Genomic DNA, 16,301 nt, shown 5'->3' with positions numbered 1-16,301 from the left:
TTACAGATGATCTTGTTCTTTACAGAAGGTCTCGTTCTTTACAGATGATCTTGTTCTTTACAGAAGATCTCGTTCTTTACAGATAATCTTGTTCTTTACAGATGATCTCGTTCTTCACAGAAGGTCTCATTCTTCACAGAAGATCTCGTTCTTTACAGATGATCTCGTTCTTCACAGAAGATCTCGTTTCTCTTGCAGAAAGTCTCGTTCAATTACAACTCTTGTTCTTCCCAGAAAGTCCCGTTCCTTTATAGAAGGTCTAGTTTCTTCACAGAAGGATTTGTTTCTTTACGGGAACTCTCATTCCCTCACAGTTCCTCCACAGCTCAGAGCCACAAAGATTATAGCCATTCTTCTGAGGCCCACAAATTACCACTTAAATGAATTCAGAAACACACTGAAGTCAGCCCACAGTGGGCCAAGCCAGTCGTTTGAATGAGAGAAGACAAAAGAAGGCAATTTGCAGTTAATTAACGTGGTAATTTTCTAGGCAACTCTCATCATTCATGCGACACAAGCGTTGCAGATCCCCGGGTTTCCCCTGCACTTCAACTCCACCAGTTTCCACGCTGGTAAACTGGCTTGACCATTCAACTGACTGAATAATTCCACATTGCCATCTCATTGGCACGCACACTGGAGATAATACGGCCGTCTATCTTGTGTTTCCGGGAACACAGTCCACAGGGAGGACGGGAAATGTATCCAAGTCCAATTTTCCTGTCTTTTGTTGGGGATTATCATCATGTTGTGCAGTCCCAGCGCATGTAGAGCAGGGGGACTCTGATGCTTTTCGGATGCGCAGTGGCAGAAAGAATCCAATAACAGAATAAATCCATCCGTGGTGGTTTAATTAATGGGTGTTGCTGGAGTGGAACAAAGCTAGTTGGTGGGGTATAAATAATTAAATAAAGACAACATTGCTTTTGATGAAACAAGTAACCTTAAAAAAAGAGTGTCATGTGTCGTCTCATTCTGTCTGATGTGTTTGTTTTCTATATTTGTTTTGCAAAAAGAATATTTTTTCTTTTCTACATCTCATGATAGTATTTCATTTCTCTGAAACGTGTGCAGCCTTGAGTGATTTCCTGCTGAAATTGTTTTTCACACATTCTCCTATAACATGGGTTAAAAAAATGTACTTGCTTCTTTTTATGGGGGGGGGGGGTGTCTACAGTGAAGAAATCTGAAATGTCACCACCACCCCCACTAAAAAAAGGCCCGGCTGTCACAACTGCATTTAAATGAAGGAACCATGCTCGGGTAAAGGTCATTGGTGAATAATGAGGGCGGTGTGGCTTGTTTACAGATCTGCATCGTGAGCTTCAGACGCATAATTGTGCAAAGATTTAATCACCTCTCCTCCAGTTTGACAAACTACAAGGTGATTTGCATGAGAAACCTACTTCTGAGGGATTTCGTTAGGAAAACGGGCAGCAGATGGGTCTGTAGGGAGGAAAAAGTTATAAAAGTTCCTGCGAGGATAATCTACGGAGAAAAGGTTTACATTCAAACTGATTGCTGGCATTTTAATTGTTATGATCATAATCTGCTCCAGATTTTGGTTTTATCCAAAGGGATTGTGTCAAATTTAAATACATTTATCTTTGATTAAACTGAATATAATCAAAACTCTTATTTTACAAAACCAGCAAAAGTCAAACTGAAAAACGAAGAAAACCTGCATGATTGTTGACAGATTTCATTCATTTCTTCTTAAGATATAAATCTGCTTTAATGAACTTCATGTTAATCGTTCGTTAATCTGTTTTCTAATCATTGATCATATAATCCTTTAAATGTGCTTCAATCCTTTTTCCATCAACTAAATACATTAGTCCATAGAGAATATGTCGATTGGACCAAATGTTGTTTTTTTCTTGTGTTCACAAAACGTTTGATCAGAAACTTACCTTTTTTCTTTTTCTATGAAAATAACTCCTGTTGTTTTATTTATGTGAAAATGTAACCCCGTGAAAACCGCCCAAGTGTGAAAACCTGGCCCACGCCCTTATTGTGAAAGGGCCAACATCCATAGAAGTTCAGGTGGATTTCCTGCCTTTTTTACAATATTTTAATTGATAAACAGAATTTGACCTTTAAGAAGCAGCTATTTAAGAGCAAAGATGAGCAAAGTTCCTGATTAAAAAAAAACAATCAGGCTCTAATACAGAAAAACACTCTGCAAACCAAATTAGTGCCAATTTTCTTCTTGTAAATGTTTTGAAAATGTGCCGAAGTTTCACCACAGTGGTGCTAAAAGAGTTACAAAGGAGGAAAACTCCAGGAGATGAACTTTAAAGTTGTTACTGAAACGTGTTTTTCATGTCTAAATGCGTGTTAAAGAATAACCAACGGTTACTTTTGATCATCTGCAGAAATGCATCTGGAAATGTTCTTTACCCGACATGAGATGCCGCTCCCATGACACCGCTGGCGGTGGAGCCTGAGGGCGAAAAGGCCGGCTCAGAATCCTGCAGGGAACCGACCTGAAAGAGAGCACTTCCTGCTACAAACCTCCTCTGTTTGGAGCCAAAGTTTCATCGCGAACATTTTACCACACAGAGACACAACACCATGAACATTTAAAGTATTCCGTCGTTCCTCAGTGAACCTCCTCCTCCTCCTCTCAGGGATCAATACGTTTATCCAGTCTGTTCGGGTTTCTCCAGGGAAAGTTGGTCAAGCGTGCTTTCCTCTTCCTCGCTAATTTGACGAAGCTCAGTTCTGGTTAGCTGAATAACACCAGGATGTTTTTTTAAAGAACCGCATGGGACAGACGGCTGAGCGCGCCGACAGCAGATCTGCAGGCTGACAACTGTGTGAGTTTGACGTCAAATTTTGCATTTCTGTCGCTTTTTTCCTCTTCAGGCTGTAGTCTGTCAAACGGGCAGCCGTAGATTTTTGATCAAAACATTTGAGAAAACTAATATTTATTGACTCAAGTTAGGATTTTTACGAAACAATACGTGGATATAAAATACTCAACACATATTTAATGTTTTAAGTTAAACTCTGATCATCTTCTAAACTATTTTCAAAGCGTCTCCAGTGATGCTGTTTTTAGCCAAAATCCAAAAATCTGTGTTGTTTTCTGGGACATTAATTCTGCAGAGCGGTGGGAGTTTATGAGAAATTCACCCCTGAGTTGTGGCTGGGTCCAGAGCAACCCCACCCCCACTTCCCATCATCCATCTGTTAACCTGCTCCCCTGCTATCTTACAGTTCTTCAGACCCCCAACCTAACATCAACAGATGAGCTTAATTTTCTTTATATGTGTTCCATCATCAGAAAAAGGCCACAAGAACATTTTAACACCGTTTTTATCTGGGTGGATCTTTAAAAAAAGGCAAAAATGCAACTTTTTACTTTATGATGCTTTATAATTTCAACCCCCCTCCCCCTTCTATTATCAGCCTCCTACCCCCCCCCCCCCCCAACATCCCTCTCTTCTTCCCTCTTTTTCTTTTCCATCCGCTCCAGCATAGAACTGTTACAAATTCAATTAACAAAACTAAAGTTAAGTCTAAATTACAAAAGGGGTTTATTCAAATATACCTCATGTGTCAGAAGATTCATAATCCGTGTTGTAACACTGAAATCTGTCCAACATAAGAGGCTTTCAGCTCTCATCTGTTTGCTCTGCTGTTGGACAGAACAAGTTAAAGAAAAGAAAAACTTTTAAGGTTTTGTTTCTAATTTCAGGATTCTTTTGCCACATTTTGTGTCATTTTTCTTTCCTGGAATAATATTTTAGCGACACTCCAGCTCAGTTAAAAGTACATTTTAAAGCTATGTTCACACTGGGCTTGTGATGTTTTTGAACGTGCGTTCAGCCTTTGGCGTTCACACAGGACCATCAGGGAGGGGCTTCTTTTTCTTCTGTTTACTAGCGCATGTCCACCCCCTACATGTGGTAGACCCTATGAACCACATAGGGTGTAAATCTGGTGAAGACTTTTTCTTTCTCAGATCTATTCTGAAACATGAAAAACTTTGTGTCTTAGAATTCCAGCAGGATGCAAACCGCAGTTCTTGATTTCTCTTTCAAGCGGTTAACACTTCCATGTTCAAAGAAGAGTCCCTGATTGGTCAAAGTTTGACCTGATTTAACTTGCACTGTGGATTTAGTGGCTGCGTGTTTTGTACGTAGAGGGCTTCAGTCTTACTGCATGCAAAGCTTGAGAAACCTTTTTTTTTCAAATTTAATGACCTGAACGTTTTGGGTCCTTCCCCCTCGTTCTGGGGACTCTAAATGTTGGGGGTCAGCAGCACAATGCCGGCTCTCCCAGGTTCGGTTGGGATGACAGTCGAGTCTGCAGCAGCCTCTGACAAATGTCCTCCTTTAGCTTTAGCAGATATTACTTGAAAGGACAAGATCTCTTCATCTCCCCTCTTTTATCGACCATCAATCACTGAGATGACGGCGCCGTCTCCGGCGCGCAAACAGCACGATGCTGGAGTTCATCTCCACGCGGTCCCCCCTCGTCTCTCATTTTTGTGAGAGCTAATAAGTGTTCTCCTCCTGCTTGTGTGTCAGACAAACATCAACGCTTCACGCGGCGAGGCTGAAGTTAATGAATTAGTCCTCAGCGATGAAACGGAGCATGTCGGCGTGGAACCAGAGCAGCTGTGCTGCAGGGCCGTCCCCTTCAGCTCTGAGCCAACTTCAGGAACAGAGATTTTTATCGTGACTAAAGCGTGACATTCTCTTTTTATTGGGGGGGGGGGGGGGGGGGGGGGGGGCAATGAAGATTTGACAGGCTTTCTCTCAGGCTGTTGTTTCATTTCACTTCGTTCTGTTCAGCTGTTAACCGGAGCGTCTTTCCCCCTCAGAGCCCCCGGATCCTCAGATGCAGGTCTGCTTTACAGAAAACCCATTTTGGGGAACCCCAACCCCTCACCCCAAAAAAAATCTAAAAACTTTATGCACTACAGAAAAATGTAAGTCCTTAGTCACAACTGGCCTTACAGGTGGATCCGATCTGTCTGCAGGTTAAAAATGGTCAAACCTGTACAGGTGACGAAATATCAAGGTGGTAAACCGCTAGTTAAACCCGTTCATAGAAATTGTTTATGCATGTTTTTTCTATGGGCACAGGACATAGTGAACAGTCATGTAACAGGTATGTGAGGCACAGGCATGTCGTACAGATTTCTCTTTTATGTTACCCCGCTAAGTCATGCAGTCTGCACAAAGATCCAATCCTTGCTGTTCAGGTCATATGAAGAAATAAGCCAGAGTTGTTTGTTTGGACATCCTGCAAGCACGTGCACACCTCGTGCATGCGATCAGGTGACCTTAGTGCCTAGGTGTGTGCCATTTTGTTCTCTGGTGAACAATGGGTCACATTTTTAGAGTCTTTGGTATGACTCTGCCTGGATTTGAACTCAAGAACTTCCAGTTGCAGGGCGGACACTCTACCACAAGGCCACTGAGCTGGAGGTTTAAGATGCAGCCGCTACTCTATTTGACCCTCAGGGACCCGGTCACCCCAAAAGCCCACAGAACCCGTCCAGGTTCATGTGACTAAAACACAAGACTAAATATAAGTGTTAATTATATTCGTAGGTGTTTTATAAATCTTTGTATTAGCTAATCCACTTTGGTTTCCTTTTAATATTTAGCTAAAATGATGTTTTAGTTTTATGTTTTTGAATTTCTATTGCTAAAAAAAACAGTAAACTCTGGTCTTTGAATTGATGTTTGTGATCATTCTTCAATACATTTTGTGTGTTTTTGTTGTCGTTTGTGTACCTTGTGAAGCGTTTTGCACTGCAGTCGTCTGGATGGTCACCTGTCAATCTCAAGGCCATTCCATGATGACCAATCTGTCCGCAGAAATTAGATAAAAAAACTTTTTTTGCTGTAAAGTTGCATCATTTGAACTAGAAGCTGAGAGAAGAACCACGAAAAGCTGAGACCGTCCTCTGATCAGACGAGGCCAGATGGTTGTGGTCTAGAGCATCATGGGACATAATCTGACACCGGAGGCCTTTTTAAAGCCTCTGCTCCACAGTCGTAACAGTTTTCTGCCAGCATCCATCATCCAACACTGGAGGCGTATCCATGGAGACGGCTGAGTCTGTTTTCCCGCTCTCTGGGAGCTACAGTCCTCCCTGAGGAGCAGCAGAGGACTTCAGCCTCTCTCAGGTCTCTCACAGTCATTAAACAGGATCAGCCTCTGGTCTCCGGAGTCCATGAGCGCCACTCTCAGATGTTCAAGGAGGGTTGGGTTTCCTCCTGAAGAGTCACTTCTGACGCGGGACGAAGACGTTTGATGAAATTTGATCTCCAGAAAACTTCAAACAGAGAGACGATGCTCCTCTCCTCTGAGGTGCTGCAGCTTCTGCTGTTTTTAAATCAACAAGTTGGAAGTCTGAGAAAACAGTTTTCCATTTCTGCGGGAGTCTCAAATGAGCTACCCTTAATTTGACAGAAAATTCTGCTCTTCAGTTGCTTCAGTTTACACGGACAAAAGTAATCGGAATAAACACCTGATTGGAAGAAAAAGGCGTCGTGTCAAGATGCCGTTCGGAATACTTGGAATATTTCTTTCCGGTGAGATAGGTGGGTTATGCTGATTGTTGATCCGATCCTGGTGCAAATAAACCGTTGATTCCGATCACGGGTCACTACTGCTCTGGCTTTGCTTCATGCAGAGACGGTGTGGCGCTCCAGAGGAGGTTTTGGAGCGCGAACAGGACCGGCTCCACCGTGCAAAGCACATCTCTGCGCAGAGCAGCCGGACTCTTAGCTTCGTGTTTGCTGGCAGGGGGGGGCGCTTTGTTACAAGTGCGCTCCAGATGCAGTCTGTCCCGCCGCTGTGCGTGAGCGACCTGCCGAACTCAGGAGGACCGTGTCCTCGAGCAGAGGAGCGGCTTTGAGACGGTGTGAGCTAACGGAGGCGGCTTTTGAATGCAGAAATGCTGTGCAGCACTTAGAAACCGTATAAACAATCATGTCAATTCATGTTTCCAGACAGAATACAGGCTCATGCTGTTCCAACATATCAAGATGCATGAATTTTATGTGCATCCGAGGCTCATTGTTGTTAGCACCCGTTAGCCTAATCCTAACCCTTCTTCCGGCTCTGTTCCACCACAAAAAAAGCACTGACCACACGGATTTAAAAATATGAGCAAACAGGCGCTTCATAATAATCATAACAATGATAAAAGCACGTTTAGAAGATCATCTCGCACTCTACTGCAGCTTTGTTTGCAACAGAACTCAATATTTCTTCTTCTACGGTTGTTTCCGGTATTTTAGAGAGTTCTGCACGTCACAATGATTTGTTCCGACCAAAAGTGTGGCGTATGTAAACGTTTGTTATAATCGGATAAAGTTTTTCTGGGCCCATGAACACAGTTCCGATCTTTGATCCGATCAAAGATATTTTGCACATGAAACCACCGCGACTGCTGTTCTTATTTTACCGTCACAGCTTCATTTTGAAGCAGGATTCTGAACCGTTTGAGCAGGAGTCTCTGTTTCAGTGATACTTTCAGAGAAAACGGTCCAGATTTAGACTGAAAATCCTTCCTCGCTGCTTTTGGAGGCAGGTGCTCTCCTAGAGGCCTGCAGATGAATGCAGCGTGACATCTCTGTTACCAGAGCGCCCTGCGCGCAGGAGGAACGACGACGACGACGTCTCGGAGAACATCTTTGTCTCGGAGCAGCTGTGGAGCTCCACGCAGAGCAGAGACAACAAAGCAGCAAAGAGGAATTAAGTCCCAATTTAGCTGCTGATGAATGAAACATTAAAATCTCGCAGTCGCTGAGAGTCCACAGAGAGGAAGTCTCCAGATGAGCCTCTCTTCATGGAGTCACTTCTACTGTCATTCTAAACTCTTCTGCTCTCATATAATTAGCAGCCTCATTTTTTTAAACCAGAAATCATCCGTTTTCATGTTCAGTTTTACATTACTGCAAATAAAAACGTTAAATATGTGTTTGCTTCATGTCTGAAGATACGCATGTCTGCAGTTTTAATGTGTCTTTGCACATAAAGGTTCATTTTCTCACAAATGGGTAAAGGTTGGTCATTTTTAGGTGTTTTTCTGCCATTTTTTTAATGGATGTTGTAGTTTACCTTAAAATATTTATACAACTAAAATCTCTTTGCACAAAAAGTTGCAAATAAAATTCAATTTTAAATCAAATGTAAAGTTTTCTCTGTTTTCCCATTTTGCTCGGTACGTGGGGATCTAAATGTTCAAACTGTGATTTTTCTTTATCAAACAAGGCAGCAGAAGAAACTACCTTCAGGATGAAGCTCCGCCTCCACACACGTAACAATCTGGAAACCTTCAAAGCTGAAGCCGAGGTTGTGAACGGCAGATACATTTAGGACTTGATTTGCCGCTGCGTCGGTCGCACGGAAAGGTTGAGGCCTTCCATCTTTGGACAGACACCTCAATGACTTTACTGTCTGCCGCGACGCCGAGACGGATGGACGCGCTACCTGTGGATGAAGGAGATGCAGACAGATGAGCAGAAGAGCAGCAAGGATGAAGCCGTCTCCGCTGTCTGTCCAAACTCTCTACCGAAGACAAGTTTTCATGCAAAATTAGAAGTTAGACCGAAAATTTGGTCACGTCGAAACTGACCATTTTATTTTGACTTCCTCCAAATGGAACAGGAGAGAATATGACCCCTGAACATGAATGAAACATACAGCTAAATGCTGAGAAAGCTGTTCTGATCTCTTTGGCATAAATTCCTGCCTCTGGCTTTTTGTTTTCATGGCATCTGGACAAATGACAGCAGAAGAAGTCTCCCTAAGTGGAAGACCAGGAGCGACACTAGAGGCCGGCGTTCCTTTGGTTTTCATTACTATTAGAAAATAACATTTCTTCACTTTTGCTTGCATTTAGAGAAAGATTCAATTCAGAAAAAAGAAACTGAAAAACAGCCATGAATGTATTTTTTTGTTGCTGTTGTTGCTGTTAGTTAACCCTTAACCCTTGTGCTATCTTAGATGACCCCCCCTTCCATTGACGTGTTCTCCCTACCATGACAAAGGTGGATAAAGGTGGAAAGATTTCATGTAATCCATGGACACCAGTGAAGATCACAAATCATTGAAGAAAAAAGGTTCAGCGCACTGTCTAGTGGGTCTAGATGACCCAACTCCCAACGTCAAAGTGCCTAGGATAGAACAAGGGTTAACCCTGGAGCTTCAGCGCCAGCTTTGACATTCTTTTGGCAATCGTAGCTCTTCAACCGTTTTCACAATTTTCATAATTTCAGCAGATTATGAAGCGCAGAGAAGCAGCCATGTGCCGACATGCAACACTTTACGTTAGGAATGTGTCGCATGTGGGTGCAAAGTCCAAACGAAAAGTGTCATAATCAGCTGATTCATGGCGATCGCATAAACGGTTGAAGAGTTATGGTAGGTCAAAAAGGGCGAGTTATTACTTTGATGTTGCAGTGTCTTGTACATTGCTTTCTACATTCCTCGAAGGCCCAAAGCGCTTTACAGTCACACACCCATTCACGCCAACCTTCCACCAGAAGCAAAGTGGGGTTCAGTGTCTTTCCCAAGGACACTTCAACACATGGCGGGAATTGAACCTGCAATATTCCAATTGGGGGTTGACCGCCCTACCGCTGCACCACGGCTGCCCGGGTTCAAAAATGGTCTAAAATTGAGGAAATAATGCAGGAGTTTCACTTTTTTTTTTCTTTAATGAAACAACGCGTCGATGATTTTTGTCTGCATCTGTGCGTTTCTTCTGCTGCCATGTTCCTGCCTTAAAGTGGGGGGGGGTCGTTGGCTTGTGGCCGTTGGCCCGGCGGTGTCGTGTGGGTACATTATTGTGTCAGACAAGTCCTACGCCTCTGTTGACCTGGAACTCCCCCACACCCTGACAGTTTGTCACCACGGCTCTGGTTCCTCTGCATGTGATCGATGATTGAAACCCGTTTCCTCCCCCAGGCCGGATCCCCTCGCTGACATCACCTCTCTTTGAGAGTTTGTGTCCTGCTGCTGGGGGGAAAAAAAAGCCTAACAACTTTCCTGTGATTTTTATTTTCTTGTGTCTTCCTCTTGAGCGAGGTCAATGTCACGCTTCTCCTCCATCACAACCTGAGATGCTATGAAAAGTACTGTCAACGGCGGTGAGAGCTGGCGTGTGGTGTCAGGCAGCTCAGCTGTTGCCGCCGCCACCGCCGCTTGCTGTGACATTTCTCAAAGACACCACATGCCAGCGACTGAAGCGTCAACAGGGAGGAAAATGTCAGGATTTCTCACCTTCATTTAGTCTGCAGCCGGTGATTCAGCAGCAAATAACATGCAGCCGTCAGGTAAAGAGGCTCTTCCACACACGTTAGCTATTACTCCTCATTAAATGCCTCAGATTTCCTGCGGGTTGTTTGTGTCAGAGCAGTGATGGGTTGTGGGAGCGCGTTGAGGCTTCAGTAAGTGGCTGCAAATCAGTTGAAGGAAAACCTCTTTGCCTAAACGTCCTCTAATATCAACGCGGGCCAACTGTGTGCTTCCTCTGCTTTTGTGGTTCCTCTCCGGCTCGCATAATGACTCAGCGATCGGATGAAAAGCGTGCTAATGATGAGAAATGACTGGAAATGAATGGCACAGCGTGTCACAAATGGCTCGTCCTTGCTGCTGCTGCAACAGCCGGTAATTTCTCCTGCGCGGTGCGTCGGGTTAGCTCGCTTCTGGAGTCTGTTTGTGTGTTTTTGTGGCGGATGCCATCAGACGTTGCAGCCATTAGCTGCAGGCCACAAAGCCACCAGCGGCGTGAAGAGCAGCTGATGACACACCTCTGCTGCTTCGGCTTCACCGCACGGACGGACGGCTTCAAAGCTCATGTAGATGCAGGTTGAAGTGGAAGCTCCTCATTCATCTCAGCGAGCGGCCACACAGCCCATCCTTAATTAGGTGCCTTGCAGGGATGGGAGTGAAAGCGCTCCGATCTGTTTTGCTGCGACCACGGTTGATCAAAGCTCGCCGCCCGTCCAGGAGAGCAGCTTGTGTTCAGAGCAGAGTCCTGCTTTGTGTTTCAATTCCTTTACCTCAGAATATTATGCTTACAGAATTTAAGTCCAGACCCTGAACAAAAGTCCAGACCTTGAACTGATTCAGGAGGGAACCTTCTGGTGTGTTTGGATCTTTGTTCTGCCGCTCAAATGCTCAGCTTGAGGTCAGGAAATGATGGACAGTCTGTTGCTCAGATGTTTTCCGGTTTGAGACCAGATGTTGGTGGATGTTCTCCTTCCAGAAAGTTCTTTTTGATTCTCTTCAGAACACCAGTCCAGAGGTTTGGTGGATCATGCAGATGTTTCTCAGCAGTGTCTTTCTCCTTAAACTCGGATCCATGTTTATCCAAAAGTCTCTTTCTGGCTGTTGGATCATGACCTCTGACCCGAACAGAGTCCAGTGAGGTCTGAACTTCTTTCCATCTTCTTCTGCTTCTTTCATGACCTCCAGGAAGAGTCCTTGTTGTGTTCTTGGAATCCTTTTAAACGGTTGCTCTTGGGGAGGTTCCTCTCTATTCACAGCCTCCTTTTTCAGGGTCTCTCCCTTTGGTTCTCTGGAGTCCAAAAGCCCCAAATATTGTCTTTTTCAGTTGGTCTTTTGTGAGAATTCATGTCATCTTTGTGTGCGACATTTCAATAAGGAAGATCTACCTCATCTCCAGGTATTCTGGGTTTGCTGACTCATCACTTATCAATCAGTCTTCCCTATGAGCCAATAGCTAAAGAGCTCACTTTCCTCACAGCCAATCACAATCAAATTCCTGCCTTTAATTTCATTGAAGTTAGTTTATATGCATTTCCACCTCACTATTAACCCTTGTACTATCTTGGATGACCCCCCACCCTTCCATTGACGTGTTCTCCCTACCATGACAAAGATGGATAAAGGTGGAAAGATTTCATGTAATCCATGGACACCAGTGAAGAGCACAAATCATTGAAGAAAAAAGGTTCAGAGCACTGTCTAGTGGGTCTAGATCAGTGTTTTTCAACCTTTTTTGAGCCACGGCACACTTTAACCTTGACAAAAATCCCGCGGCACACCAGCATCCAAAAAAATAGATAAATAAATAAATAAAAAAACTGAGTCTGTATTGATCTACAGCCGCTCTGCAATCTCACATGCATTTTTGTGATAATTGTTGCAGAAAACACTGGAAGCTGCAGCTGTTTTTTCTAAAAGATGTATTAAAAATTAAGTCAAAAGATTCAAAAACTGTTTGATGTGTGTTCGTTGTTTTAAGACGTTAAGAGGAGAGACTCATTGTGCGCTAAGACAGTCACTTTACTGCATCATGGGAGATGTAGTGCCCGTAATCCGCCGACCACAGAAAGACCAGCGTCTTTGAGCTTCATGGTTTTGTTCACTTGTTCCAGTCTGATACCAGATTCTGTGGAAAGCTACACCGCTAAAGACGAGCTTTAGCTGGTATTTTTGTTAGAACAGAGAGACTTTTTTGCGCTAAATCGAAACAAGGAAGTGAATACTTTAACCACTTCTGATTGGTCAGACTGATGACATGTGATTAAGCCTTCAAGAATGATTGGTGGAGACAGTTAAAGGGGCGGGACTTTTCCTTACACAGTTATAGCTGCAGCTAAATCGCGGTATCCCGTTATTCTTATCAAAATGTCTTTAATAGAATTAAATAAACACAAAGAAAAAATAATTTCATGATATTCCATATTCTTAACTTCTCAGTGTTTTATCAGGGCCTGTTTGGATGAAAAAAGAGCTGATTTCCTGGAGATGGTAATAATTGCTTTTAGATCAGTTAATGAGGGCAATTTCTCACGGCACACTTGACCATCTCCCACGGCACACCAGTGTGCCGCGGGACACTGGTTGAAAAACACTGGTCTAGATGACCCAACTCACAGTGCCTAGGATAGCACAAGGGTTACATCTTTCCATCACACTTTCAAAATTTCTCCTTTTTGAAACGGTTTTACCATCTAAACCAATCAAGTGTGACCAAACTGAAGGCTGTAGTTACTGAATTTAAACACAAACAGAAGATCAGACCTGGGTCTTCCTTCATGACCTCCTGGATGACCCCTGTTGGCAGAAGTCAGAGCTCTGTCTCCCCATCTCGCCACCGTCTCCAGAGTTCTAAATGCACCAGCGTGCTGGGGTTGCTGGGGTTACCTGGATATTGACTCGCCCCGTCTCTCCTCTGATGATCTCATGCCTGTTATCGACTCCTGTCTGCCTGACCCAGATTTATCTTTGTGGACTTTTAGCTGAGCAAATAAACCTGCTGCATTTGCATCCAGCCGTCTGCCTGTTTTTGTGACACCTGTGCTTTGGACTCATTTGCCCCTGTGAGGGTTCTCCTCTTTTCACCGGTTCCTCCATGTGTGGTTTTTGGATCTCACGGAGGTTCTCAGGAGACCCAAACATCAGGAAAAATCTCTAGTTGGTGACTTTAGTTCTGAGCTGTTTTTGAATTTCTTTAGATGGCAGAATGACGGGTTTTTACTTTCAATTAAAGATTTTATTACAGTTTTTCTCAGTGGCTTTAGTATAATTCTCAGATCAGAATGAAATTGCCAAAACTATTTGTTCAATCTTCACATCATGATGTCACTCGTGCACATCTTATAAGCAGTTTCTCACTTCTTTGAACAAGTTGCAATTGCTTTGGGACATCCATGCAAATGATTATGTACAATTCTCTGCTCTTTGCTACATTATCAATTGTTTATGTCATGTTGATCAAAATGTATTATATAGTTCACTGTGCAATAGTCTTACTCCTCAAAACACCTAGTCATTAGTTCATCGTATAAGTCATTAACTGCAAAATGGTTGACCAAGTTGTCATAATGTGACAAACATATTTCGCTGCATTGCAAGAGAGGATATTCGCTGTGATGTGGATGAGAATGTGTGGCCTAACATACAGGAACGACAAGAGGTGTCGGAATACCACACCAATTCCTACTGCACTGCCTGTACTGTTGGACAGAATATTGTCCTTTCTTTTTTTCCCTTTGTGTTACTGTTTGCAGTGGGTTTTTTCTATGTTGGTATGACATGGTCTGTCAACGAATTACAATATGAACAATAAAAGTGTAAATGTGAATCTTGTCCAGTCTCTTTTTTTTTTTTTTTTTTTTTTTTTTTTTTTGTCCAGTCTCTTGCAATCAAACAAAAAAGGTGTAACTTACATTTTACAATAATTGTCATCCAAACTTTAGCCATAGTTTATATCAGAACCTCCCTCTAAAGTACACAGTTATATTGACAACATGACTAAGTCATTTGACTGTCGTGTTCGTAGACAATGACACAAAGACTTGACATTCTGATGGCACTGACATGTTCAATGACATAAAGACTTAGTTTTCAGAGATGAACTAAAGATTTTGAGCAAGTTAGAGGCTTTTGCAAGAAATCTATAGTGTTTTGCTGTTTGTACAAATTGTTTTGAGAAATGCACACACGTATTTGCAAACTTCAATTCTGATCTGAGAATTGTACTAAAGCGACTGAGAAAAACTGTAATGGGACTTGATGACTCACCAAATCTGGTTTTAATTAGGTTTGACTAGAACCTGTGAAACTGAACATAACATACAAAACATACTATGTTCATTTATGATCTGTGAAAACGCTGAAGGTTTAACAGCTCTCCCCTGAAATTAAATAGATTAAAAACTCATTTGGTTGCATTCATTATCTTTGTGTGATTTGCAGTTAGTACCATGTATAAAAACACACCTGATGAAGAGGGTGTGAAGACTTCCTCGTGCACCGACAGGCAGTCGGCTTCCGTGTCACACCTCCTCCCCCTCCTGCACTCGTGGCGCAGATTCATGGAGCTCCATGTTACTCCTCTGAATCCGTTCAAACATTTATAGTTTGCATCTCCTCCTCCTCCTCCAGCCTGTATCGCATGCAGATCTTTCATTGCCGCTGCGCCATTTCACCATCCCACCCCAATAAACAAGAGAAACAAGTGAAAACCCCTACCAGGATCTGAGAAGAGTCATTCCATTTATGCCTTTTTTGTTCAAAGACACATAAATAAAAGAGAGGGCGCTGTATGCTGAATATGTATGCGCATCAGAAGAGGGTGTGAGGCTTTAAAAGCATTTGCTCAGCCTGCATCGCAGCATCTTCCCCACAATGACCCCAGAGTGAGATCAGGCACGAGGAGCCAAAGTCTCATTAGCGGGCGACCGGGCCAACACGTCTGAGATGAAAGCTTCCAGGAGAAGTTTGTGAGAGCCTCAAACTCGGAGCCAACTTTTGTTCACAAGGGCTTTGAATTAAACAAGACTGGAAGTTTGCCTGGAGCGACGATCCCCCGTCTTCTTGTCGTCTCTGTTTGCTCTTGACGAAGGCAGAGCGCCTGTCATACTCAGGGGGGGGGACACAAACTGCTGCACAGTGTGAGGTCCGTTCAGGCGGTGAGGCCGGCAGTCTGCTGCCTGTTTGTGACAGCAGCCTTTTAGACTCTGGGAATGAGCTTTCTGTTAACAGAAAACAGCTAACAGTGTCTGAGTGGAAGCACAACATCCAGCAGGATGGAAATTATTTAACCAGTAAAAACTGCTTTATTATTTAGTGTCTGTATTGTTAACTGACTGCTTAGGTTCTTCTGCGATCAGACACGGTTGTGTTTTTTCACATACCTAACATGTTTTGTCAGACGTCGAATTATTCAGCTCAAAATGTTCGATTTAGCAGATACCTTTTCTAACTTAAGAATCTACATTTTGTCACTTTTCAAGAACGTTTTAATTTGATTTGGCATCTTTCCCTCCTGAAGAGCTACTGATGTCAGGAAATTCTGGCCCGTGATTCGCCTTTCCGGTCCTTTCCGCATTCACTTAAGGAAAATTGTGTCTTAGATTCAGATGCCAAAGAAATGTGTACCGTATTTTCCGGACTATAAGTCCCCCATTTTTTCATAGTTTGGCAAGGGGTGCGACTTATACTCCGCAGCGACTTAAATTAGAAATAAATTGAAATAAATACATAGTTAACCCTCCTGTTATGTTCATTTGTGAGGAACAGGGATGTTCCTGGGTCAATTTGAGGTATGTTAAGTGTTAAGAGTATGTTATGTGACTCAGAGAATCAGCAAACCTTTTTTTACAGTAAGATCTTGAAGGCTAACAACATAATATTCTATTTTCCAATGATTTCATAGATTCAGAAATGCAATAAAAATGACAACTGTTTCTACAAATACAGGATGAAAACAGAGTATTAGTTGGCCAATGATGCTTCATGAAAGGAATAAATAAATAAGTATGAGAAAGAATTACTGTGAAATT

General features: G+C 43.0%; 1 protein-coding gene across 3 annotated transcripts in view; it reads right to left on the bottom strand.

Moving 5' to 3' along the window:
- smu1a (SMU1 DNA replication regulator and spliceosomal factor a) overlaps positions 1–16,301 on the bottom strand; it is a 222,968-nt gene that overhangs the window by 15,163 nt on the left and 191,504 nt on the right. Inside the window, exon 5 of one of the 3 annotated variants that reach the window (XM_078954424.1) lies at positions 8,268–8,469. The exons of 1 other annotated variant lie outside the window; for it this stretch is intronic. The gene's annotated coding sequence lies outside the window, so the exon portion shown is untranslated. Of the gene's footprint in view, positions 1–2,403; positions 2,490–8,267; positions 8,470–16,301 lie in introns of all 3 variants that reach the window. One more of the 3 variants, XM_078954426.1, reaches the window with a different exon arrangement.

This window comes from Oryzias latipes, chromosome 10 (assembly GCF_053564925.1).
Source record: "Oryzias latipes strain Hd-rR chromosome 10, Olatipes_Hd-rR_3.1".
Lineage (NCBI taxonomy): Eukaryota > Metazoa > Chordata > Actinopteri > Beloniformes > Adrianichthyidae > Oryzias > Oryzias latipes.
This window is presented reverse-complemented; position numbering and strand designations above follow the sequence as displayed.